The sequence below is a fragment of the Gossypium arboreum genome, chromosome 1, assembly GCF_025698485.1.
Source record: "Gossypium arboreum isolate Shixiya-1 chromosome 1, ASM2569848v2, whole genome shotgun sequence".
Taxonomy (NCBI): domain Eukaryota; kingdom Viridiplantae; phylum Streptophyta; class Magnoliopsida; order Malvales; family Malvaceae; genus Gossypium; species Gossypium arboreum.
In genome coordinates, this window is record NC_069070.1 from 29,407,519 (window position 1) to 29,419,244 (window position 11,726).

Genomic DNA, 11,726 nt, shown 5'->3' on the forward strand with positions numbered 1-11,726 from the left:
TAAATTTTACTTTTTTTTTCCATTTTCTAGTATTTCTAACAAGTAATTCAACTACGCTCTCTTCCACACCAACTCTTAATAAGCTCTTCATGATTCTACAGACTTCCAAGCAAAGCTGCTAGGAATATTTTACGAAATGAGGAAACAAAAGGGAAACAATACCTCACGAGTGCCATGTTCAACGACCCAATTTTTTCATCTAGCCAAGAACAATGGCAGCTACCACTTTCCCCAAACACTCGATCCTCAGAATCAAGCTCCACATCCATATAACAGGGAGTTTCACCTCCTTTCCTCTTATGATTTTTTTTATTTTGAATAATCTATCTCTGTACATTGAGGGCAATGTACATCTTAAGTGTGGGGGGTGAACATGAAACCTAGCTTTTTGTATTATTCTCAAATCCCTGAATTTGGTCTTCTGCTTAAGTGATTTTCTCATAATATTGATAGAATGAATTCTAATTAATCTATAATTATTGTTGATATATCGTGAATTAGACCAAGGGAATTATGCATGATTATTTGATTATAGGACCTTAAAGAATCGAGCATGATAAGTTGATATTTTGAGAAATAAAATTTTTAGACTATTTCTCTTAATTGAGGTATTATCTTGAAATCCTAAGTATACAGAAATGACATCAAAAACCCAAATTTTTGGTGAGATTTTTTAGCCTTTTGAGCTTATAGCTTTCTTTCTTGCTTACTTCTTTTGTGGTTTGAGTGTGTCAACATTGAACTATTATTCTAGAACTTGCTTCGATTATACATGTCGAGATCACACGTATGATTTGATATACTGAGATGATAAAGGCACTTAGGATTTAACCCATTTACTCTATAAAAAGCCTTCCTACATAATTAAACCCTTAGCGAACCCCCTTTGAGCCTACTAACCTTTTTTTTATTGATTAACCCTTATCATTAACCCATTATTGTTGAAATCCTCTTACTTAATTTACCTTTTTATCGAGATAAATTTAATATTATTACCTCACTATGTTCCCATTTTTTATTACTGAATCATGAAGTATGATTTCTTTATTGTATTGACTTGATTTGTTTTTAAAAAAAAATGTAACTCTCAGCAAGCTAAAGTTGTCATGAACTCATATAAAATAGTTCTAGATATTTGTTTGTGGTTCAGTAATTAAGTTTTTGATAGTGGGGTAACATATTGAAATTATCTCGATTTTAACCCCTGTTCTTCAGCTTGATTCCATACTTGTAACCTAAACCCCATTACAACCATGCAAAGACTTTTGATTAGTGTATCATATCATTTACAAGTGGTGGAGATTTGATTTTCATGCAAGCCTATGGTAATAACTTTTCATGTTAGATAATCGAGTGCTTAATCTTGAACCTTAAACACTTTGAGTGATTTGAGTGAATATTTAGTGAGGATGTCATCTCTTGTATATTTAGGACTAAATTTAATTACTTAGAGGAAGGAAATTACTTATGATTTTATTATTAAAATATCCGATTTAGATTGTTTGAGGCTTTTAATGCCCCTATAGTTAAATTCTCACTGTATGATTTTCCGTGGAATAGTTTGTAACATTATCAATACTGATCATGTGATTGAAAAAATGAATTCTAGCAGTAAATGAGAGTTTTGATTGAGGACGAGCAAATGCTTAAGTGTGGGGATATTTGATAAACGCCAAATTATACATAGTTTTACTCCAAATACTTAGCATATTTATGGATGTTTACTACTAGATTTGTGGATTTTGGTGCTCTTAATCTGGTTATTTCATGTTTTGTACTCAGGAGAGCACCAAGAGTCAAAATGAGCCAAAAACGAGCTAAAAAGGGACAAAACGGACCAAATCGAGAAGATCACAGGGCCTAAGCCTTGCCACAAGGGCATCTCACATGCCCGTGGCCTTTGGGGGTGTCGACCAAGGTTTACACAATTCACATGAGCTTACACGACCGTGGCAATTTAACAGATCGAGCAAGACCTGGCAATCACGTCACACAGCCGTGGCACACAGGCGTATCCCTTTTTCAAAGAGTTGTATTTTACACGGAAAAGGGTACTTAGGGAGGAAGAAAGCCAATCCAAAGCCTATATAAACACCCTAAGTATGACCCAGAGGGGAGGCCTCTTCCAGAACTTTTCTAGAATACAGAACCACACGCCAGGAATTACTTGAAGGAAGCTAGACGATCCATCCCAAAAGCCGGAGCTACTCCAAGACTGAAGATCTCTCTCAGAATTCCTTCAGGGGTTTTAGAGTTTTCTTCATGTTTTGTTATTTTTATACTTTTGAGATGTACTCTTATTTTATCATGAACTAAACCCCTTAGATACCTAAGGGGGATAAAACCTATGATGGATCTTGTTATTATTATCTGAACTGTATGATAAATACTTGATTTGTTCTTAATTATGTGTTCTTAATGCTTGAGTTAATATTCCGGGTATTAATTCATGATTTGATGTGCTTATGCAGAGGAGGAATAGACCCTACCTAAGAGTAGATTTGGCATAATTAAGCGGAGTTGATCGAATGCCTAGAAATAGGGTTACGAGATTTTGTCGGATTAGGGTGAAACCTAATATGGGAGTCCATAGAGTGATTTACTGCTTCCCTAGGGGTTTTAATTAAGAAAGAAATTTCAATTAATTCAACTGAGGGTTAGACATTTTTAGTCTCAAAAGGGATAATAAAATAGGTTAGGGAGTCTCACGGATCAAGTCAAGTGAATAAATCGTCCGGTTCAAAGTCAGATAACAAGTGAAATCTAGGTGGATTCCTCCTTGGGTGTCATCTTTATCAATTGTTTCTCTTCAAGTCTTTTTCTAAATTTTCTCCTCCCTTTAATTAAATTAGTTAATTAGTTTAGGTAATTAGTTTAATAAACAAATCCTTTTATTCCTAAGCTAGATAATAAAAAGATAGCTATTACTGGTACTTTTGGTTCCTTTGGGTACGATATCCCGGTCTTGCCGTTACTATACTATTTTTCGATAGGTGTGCTTGCCTTTTTGTCATGATAATAGTTAGTCTAGGTTTGATCTTCATTATAAATATTTATTACTTGTTACGAATCACGCAATCAGTCTTATTATTGAAGGATTCAGACCATTGTGAAAAGTTTGAACCTGTAGCCAAAGTGGCAACCCATGGTGAGGGCACCTTCTCAAAAAATCCTTGTATCTCTCCCATGCATCGTAGAGTGTTTTTAAATCCATCTGCACAAAAGAGGAGATATCATTATGTAATTTGGCTGTTTTAGCCGACGGAAAATATTTCAGTAAAAACTTTTTGGTCATTTGTTCCCAAGTAGTGATTGACCCTCGTGGTAACGAGTTCAACCATTGTTTAGCCTTATTCCTCAACGAAAAGGGAAACAACCAAAGGTGAATGGCATCATCAGAAACGTCATTAATTTTAAATGTACCACATAGTTCCAAAAAGTTTACCAAATTAGCATTAGGATCTTCGTCCTGCAAACCATCAAACTGAACAAATTGTCGTATCATTTGAATTGTGTTAGGTTTCAGTTCAAAAGTTTTTGTAGCAATAGCAGGCTTAACTATGCTCGATTCAGTTCCTGTTAAAGAAGGTGTAGCATAATCATACATAGTGCGTGGAGCAGGATTCTAATTAGCAACAATTGCAGGAGGTAGCAGATTTTCTTGGTTTTCAGCCATCTCCTCGGTTGTGGCGTGAATATCTTCTTCTTACTCTTCCTCTGTGTATCTTAGGCTTTGTCTTATTTCTCTTCGATTTCTGCGAACTGTGCGGTCGATCTCACCGTCAAAAAGTAGTAGTCCTGACGGGTTTCTTCTGGTCATAAACTAGAAAAAACCTGTCAGAAGAAAATAAACGAAGAATTAGAAAAGAAAATAAAATTTTAATTTACAATAAAAGTAAAATGGCTAAAGTAATAAAAATCGAGTGTTCCTAATATCCTAGTTCCTTGGCAACGGCGCCAAAAACTTGATACGTGATATTCATGACAGGTTTAAAAAATTTATAATTAATCATTCTTGAAACTAACTATTATCACGATAAAGGCAAGTGTACCTATTGAACAGTAGTATAGCTTTAGCAAGACCGGATTGTCAAACCCAAAGGAACCAAGAGTACTATTAATTACTTCCTTTTTTATTATCTAGCCTAAAAACTAAGGGATTTGTTTATCTAAACTATTTAACTAAACTAAGGGTGCACAGAGAAAAAATTAGCAAAAAGCTTTTGGGAAAACTCGATTGATTAAGACAATACCCAAGGAAAAATCCACCTAGACTTCACTTGTTATTTGACTCTGAACCAGACGATTTATTCATTTGACTTGATCCGTAAAAATCCCTAAGTTATATTATTATCTCTCTTGAGACTAATAACGTCTAACCCTAGGTTGATTAATTGAAATATCTTTCTAATTAATGCCTTAGTGTTGCATTAACTCGATCTATGGATCCCCTTATTAGGTTTCACCCTAATCCCACAAAATCTTATCACCCTATCTCTAGGCGTGCAATCAACTCCACTTAATTATGACAAATTTACTCTTAGACAGGGTCTCTTCCTCCTATGAATAAGAGCATTAACTTGAATCAATATCCTGGAATATTAAAACAATAATTAAGAACACATAATTAAGAACAAGTCAAATATTTACCATACAATTCAGATAATAATAACAAGATCTGTCTTAGGTTTCATTCCCCCTAGGTATTTAGGGGCTTTAGTTCATAAATATAAAAGAAAACATATCAGAAGAATAATGAATACAAAACATAAAGAAAACCCAAAACCCCTGAATGGAAATTGAAGGGAGATCTTCAATCTTGATGATGAATCCAACTTCTGAGATGGACCAATCGGCTTCCCTTGAGTAATTCTTTGCCTCCTCTCTGTGTGTCTGTTCTAAGTGTCTCCTCAGGTGTTTAAATAGGATTTAGAATGCCTAAGAGCCCTCAAAATTGCCCTTTTTTTCGAATAGAACTATACTAGGGCTCAGCAGAGACACGCCCGTGTGACACACCCATGTGCGATTACTCCAGCCCATGGTCAAGGTCGTTGAATAGGCACGGGCATGTAGTCTACCCGTGTAATTCATGCTTCGATCCTGCCAAATGGAAACGACCGTGTGACACGCCCGTGTGAAATGTGTATAAATGGCATGAAATGTGTATGAAATAGCATGTTTTGGTTGCCTATAAATGTATTGAAATGATATCATTTTGATGGCTAGGTGTGCATGAGAAAAGGGTGGAAAATTGGCTTTACAAATAGCCTAGTTTTGTTCACACGAGCAAAGACATAGGCGTGTATCTCAGCCGTGTGTGACACACAGTCATGCTACACGACCGTGTGTCCCCTAGGGTACCCTTTCGAATTAAGGCAGTATACCCTACAGTTTTGACACGACCTAGACACACGGGCATGTCTACTGGACGTGTTTGGCACACGGGCTAGCTAGATTAAGCTACAACGATTACAAAAACATAAAAAAATCATCAAAAACCGAGCTAAAATCGTACCTTAATCAAGCTAGGAAGCAATGGCTGAATGAATCCTAACAATGGCTTCTTCTCCTTTTTATTTTTTATTGGAAAGATGATAATATAACCAAAATTTCATTTTTTTATTAATATTAACATTATTTATCAAATTCCAAAATTAACCTTAATTTATAACATTTAAAATCACTTAAATTATGTCCAAAAAAGTCCATTAACATTTAAAATGGTCTAATTTCCATTTAAGGTCATCATATTTAATCCAAAGCTATTTAACACCTTTAACTAATAGAACATGAATTTTACATTTTACGCGATTTAGTCCTTTTTATCGAATTAAGAAACCAATCGATAAAATTAGCTCATGAAATTTTCACACATACCAAATAACATGTTGTAAATACCAAAAATAATATTAAAATGATTTTCTGACATCGGATTTGTGGTCCCAAAACCACTGTTCTGATTTGACTAAAAACGGGTTATTACATTGGTGGTAAAAGGTTATTGTTTTTCGGCTGACTTGATGTTATTGCCATTTGATGAATTTTATGTGATCTTGGGAATGCATTGGTTAACTTGATATGATGCAGTGGTAAACTGTAAGCAGAAATATATTGTATTGTAGTGTCAGAATGGTGAATTGCTTCGTATTGAATCTGATAAACTGGATGGATTACCTAATGTGATTTCAGCAATATCAGCACAGAAATATGTCAAAAAGGGGTATGACGCTTATCTTTCATATGTGATGGATACTAAGGTGTTTGAGTCAAAGATTTAGTCAGTGCTGGTAGTAAGTGAATTTCCTGATGTATTCCTAAAAGAATTACCTAGTTTGCCACCGGAAAGAGAAGTGGAATTCTGTATAAATCTTGTTCCGAGAACGACACTGATATCCATAGCACCTTACAGAATGGCTCCTACTGAGTTGAAAGAGCTTAAAACACAGTTGCAAGAATTGATAAAAATAGGTTTTGCTCGACCTAGTTACACACCTTGGGGTGCCGATTTTATTTGTAAAGAAGAAGGATGGAACGTTGAGGCTATGTATTGATTACAAACAGCTCAACAAAGTTACAATAAAGAACAAGCATCCATTACCTCAGATTGATGACTTGTTTGACCAGTTAAAGTGTGCTATTGTATTTTTAAATATTGATCTTCGTTCTGGTTAGTATCAACTATGGGCAAAGGAATCGAATGTGCCAAAGACAGCTTTTAGAACCAGGTATGGACACTATGAGTTTCTTGTGATGCCATTCAGCTTGACAAATACACCTGCAGTATTTATGGACTTGATGAACAGAATTTTCAACCGGTATTTAGACAGGTTTGTAGTGGTATTTATAGATGATATTTTGGTTTACTCTCGAGATGAAAGTGAACATGCTGAACATTTGAGAATAGTGTTGCAAACCATGCTAGAGAAACAGTTGTACGCCAAATTCAGTAAATGTGAATTTTGGCTATAGGAAGTTAGTTTCCTTGGGCATGTTGTGTCTGCTAAAGGTGTCAGGGTAGACCTGAATAAAATTTCAGCCATAGTAAATTGGAAACCACTGAAAAATGTCTTTGAAGTTTGAAGCTTTCTAGGGCTAGCTGGTTATTATTAGAGATTTGTAAAAAAAATTTCGATGATAGCTTCTCTGATGACTCGTTTGCTATAGAAAGATGTAAAATTTGAATGGACTGATAAATGTCAGTAGAGCTTTGATAGATTAAAGGCTTTATTGACAGAAGCACCTGTGTTAGTCCAGCCTGAATCGGGTAAGGAATTTAAGGTTTATAGTGATGCGTCACTGAATGGTTTAGGCTATGTTTTGATACAAGATGGTAAGGTAGTAGCCTATGCTTCACAATAGCTAAATCCACATGAAAAGAATTACTCGACACATGATCTTGAATTGGTAGCCATAGTGTTTGCATTGAATATCTAGCGGCGTTACTTGTTTGGTGAAAAATGTCACATATACACTGATCATAAAAGCCTAAAATATTTGATGTCACAGAAATATTCGAATTTGAGATAGCGCAGATGGCTGGAATTGCTAAAAGATTACAATCTTATTATTGACTACTATCCAGGGAAAGCCAATGTAGTAGCAGATGCTTTGAGCAGAAAATCCCTGTATGCTCTTCAAAAAATGAACACTCGATTATCGTTGTCTGATAATGTTTCAATCATAGCTCAGTTAAAAGCTAGACCAATGTTTTTACAGCAAATTTTTGAAGCTCAGAAAAATGATAGCAAGTTGCAAGCAAGACTGGTACAGAGTGAATCGACTCCTGATTCAAAATTTTAGATTGGGACTGATGGTTGTTTGTTAATCAAAGGTAGAGTATGTGTATCGAAAGATTCTGAACTAGAGCAGAAGATCTTAAATGAAGCTCATAATGGTAACATGTCTATTCATCCTGGTAGTAATAAAATATATAATGATCTGAAAAAGATGTATTGGTGGCCGGGAATGAAACGAGATATTTTTGAGTTTGTATCTAAATGCTTGATATGCCAGCAAGTAAAAGTTGAACATCTGTTGCCTTCTAGACTATTACAGCCAATTACGATACTAGAATGGAAATGGGAAAGAATTACTATAGACTTTTTATCGGGGCTGTCCCTGTCTCCAAAGAAAAACGATGGCATTTGGGTAATTGTTGATCAGTTGAAAAATTTTGCACACTTTATCCTGGTATGTATGGATTTTTCCTTGGATAGATTGGCTAAGTTAATGTTTCTGAGATAGTCAAATTGCATGGAGTGCCTGTCTCCATTATTTCAGACAGAGATCCTCAGTTTACTTCTCGATTCTGGAGCAAATTGCAAGAAGCTCTGGGTACTCAGTTGCATTTAGTACTACTTTTCACCCCCAAACAGATGGTCAATCTGAATGGGTAATACAAGTCTCAGAAGATATGCTTCGGTGTTGTGTACTCGAGTTTGAAGGTAACTGGGAAAAGTATTTGCCTCTGTTTGAATTTGCTTATAATAATAGTTATCAGTCTAGAATTAAAATGGCACCGTATGAAGCCTTGTATGGTCGCAAATGTAGAACTCCATTATACTAGACAGAACTCAGTGAGAAAAAGTTACACAAAGTTGACTTGGTCCGAGAGACCAAAGAAAAAGTAAAGGTAATTCGAGACAACTTGAAAGACGCCTTTGATCGAAAAAAGTCTTATTCTAATTTGAAAAGAAAGGAAATAGAATTTCAGGTTGGTGACAAGGTATTCTTGAAAGTGTCGCCTTGGAAGAAAGCATTCGAATTTGGTCGTAAAGGAAAATTGAGTCCACGGTTCATTGGACCATATGAGATTACAGAAAGAATTGGATCAGTTGCATATCGCTTAGCTTTACCACTAGAACTTGAATGGATTCATAATGTTTTTCATGTGTCTATATTACGGCGATATCATCTGATCCTTTACATGTTATCTCTTCGACAAAGGTAGAGATCCAGCCTGATATGACATATGGTGAGGAACCAATCAAAATCTTAGCTCGGGAAACAAAGGAGTTAATAAATACAATGGTAGCTTTGGTAAAAGGTCTTTGGCAAAGGCATGGTATTGAGGAGGCTACCTCGGAACCGGAGGATACAATGAGGAAGTAGTACCCAAATCTTTTTACTGGTAAGATTTTCGGGGATGAAAATCCCTAAAGGGGTAAGAGTTGTAATAGCCCATTTTTCAATGAAATCGGAATAGTAGTTTTGGGATCACAAATCCGACCCAAAATATATTTTATTTTTATTTTACCATATCACCCGTAATATGATAGTAATGACGTGTGAAATTTTTTACATGAAAATTTTATCGGTTTAGTGCCTAATTACAAGGACTAAATCACGTAAAATGTGAAAGTTGAATTTTAGTAGCTATGAGGACCAAATAGCTATGAAATTCAAAACTTAAGGTCCTTATATGGTAATTAGACCATTAAAAAAGTATATAGATTTTTATGGTGACTCATCCATGGAATTATAAAAAAAGACAAGGGACTAAATTGGAAATACCAAAATATTTAATTAACTAAAAAGATGAAAAGAATTATATCATCTTATTTTGTTATCTTCAACCTTAAAAACACATGGAAACCCTAGGAGAGAGAAAAGAAGCTTTCAAGGCCTAATTGGGTAAGTTTCCTTGTTTCGTTTTTAGTAATTTTGGTATTTTTAAAATTGGGATAGCTTAATCTCTCTATTTGAGGGATTAATTTGGAAATTTATCAACGTATGAAAATGGGTCATGGATGTATTATGCTGGAAATTAGAAATTTATGGTAGAAAATGAAAGATTATTGATAGATAAACAACTTTTGCAAGGTGATTTTTGATGAAAACTTGATTTAGGGACTAAAATGTAAACTTGTGAAATTGAAGGAAAAATTCTAAAATTTTATGTAAACATGTGCTGAAAAAATTGTAATGGGGCTTTTGATGGGCTTGGAATAGGGAGTAATTTGTACAAGTTTCATTTTCCGAGCCTAGGGACAAAATTGAAATTTTTGGAAAAGTTTAGGGCAAAATATTAATTTTGCCTAGGACGTAAATTGATTCCTTTTAAGTATGAAATGTATGAAATTAATGATTAAATTCATTTATATAGATCTAAAAAATACAAACTCGAGGTTAGATCGAGGAAAGGAAAATACTTCGGATTAGTAGATTATTACGCGAAAAAGTGTCAAGGTAAGTTCGTGTAACTTAATCGGGCATGTAATTATGTTAATTGAATGTTGTGTTTGTATGTAATGTGATTTATGTTGATGTGCTTATTTGTATGCTGTGATGAATAATTGATACATGCTTGAAATGATGAAAAAGGCCGATTGAATATTGAATTCTGATGAATGTATATGCTTTCCCGAAACTAATAAGGTTCTGCATTTGTTGAGGACAGGATTTAGCTCGGACGAGTAATCCCAATGACCTTATTATAAAAAGGATTTAACCCGGAAGGGTAATCCTGGTATAGTACCTCTCGAGCACACGTTATGATTAGGGTTTAGCCTGGATTAGTAACCCTAATTAAGCTCTTGTGAGCATACGCTATATAAAGGATTTAGCCTAGATTGGTAATCTTGTAATACGACTTGTGGCTCGTAAGTGTATTCCTTGGTTAAGTACCCTAAGAGGTACCCTCGATAAGAATTGACGGATTAATGAATCGTACGCCTTGAGTGTACTACTTGAGCCTTCATCGAAATTTCAATAATTCAATGGACATATAACTTTTGACTTGCCATGAAAATCTTGAGATAAAATGATAATGACTTGAAAGAACATTGCTTGGTGAGCTCATCTATGTTACTTGATTTATATGAATAGCTAGTGACTAACTGTTTGATGAAATGTATGTGATTAGACCATTTAACCAAATGGATGGAAACAAACATTGTATGCCTAGATTTTAATAGACAAGATTGGTAAGTTTAGTTTCTATTATATGAACTTACTAAGCATGTAATGCTTACTCCTTTTATTTTTTCCTGTTTTATATTGCTCGGAAGCTCGTGAAGGTTGGAAGATCTTTGGAGCATCGTCACACTATCAACTAGTATTTTGGGTATACATAGTGAAATCATTTTGGTATAATGGCATGTATAGGGAAAACTTGGCTAATAGTGGCTTGAAAATGTTATTTTATAACCTTCCATTGGGATGGCTAGTAATGGATTATTTTGGTATGATTAAGTAGATTATGATGTTATATTCACATGTGATATGTTATGAATATGTTATCAAATGTTGATATTGCCTAAGTTAATTCAAGGTAAATTTATAATCATTTATGCATGTAGTGGAATGCCTAGCTAAATGATGAAATTGCCTACTTTAAATACTTGAATTGGTTGGAATTGGTTGAGTGTTTTATGTGGGGGTTTTTGGGTTATTTTCGGTGAGAAATGAAGCTAGGAAATGGCTTCATTTTGTCCATATAGGCAAACATAGGGGCATGTGTCTAGACCGTGTGTGACACACGGCCTGGTAACACAGGCATGTGGTTATGCCGTGTGTCCCCTGCACCTAAATTTTGAGAAATAGAATGCTTAGAATTGGGTACACGGGAAGAGACACGAGCGTTTGTCTCAGCCGTGTGTGCCACACAGCCTGGAACATGAGCGTGTGTCCTGGCCATGTGAAACTTGCACCTAATTCGAATTAAATTAATTAACCACACAGCCTAGCACATGGGCGTGTGGCATGGCCGTGTGTGCAAGTCAGAG

General features: G+C 35.1%; 1 non-coding gene across 1 annotated transcript; it reads left to right on the forward strand.

Annotated features, from left to right (window-relative positions):
• Positions 1-3,140: 3,140 nt before the first annotated feature.
• On the forward strand, positions 3,141-3,246 carry LOC128282069 (small nucleolar RNA R71). Its single transcript, XR_008272355.1, has one exon. It is a non-coding gene; the product is annotated as a small nucleolar RNA R71 (small nucleolar RNA).
• Positions 3,247-11,726: the final 8,480 nt, after the last annotated feature.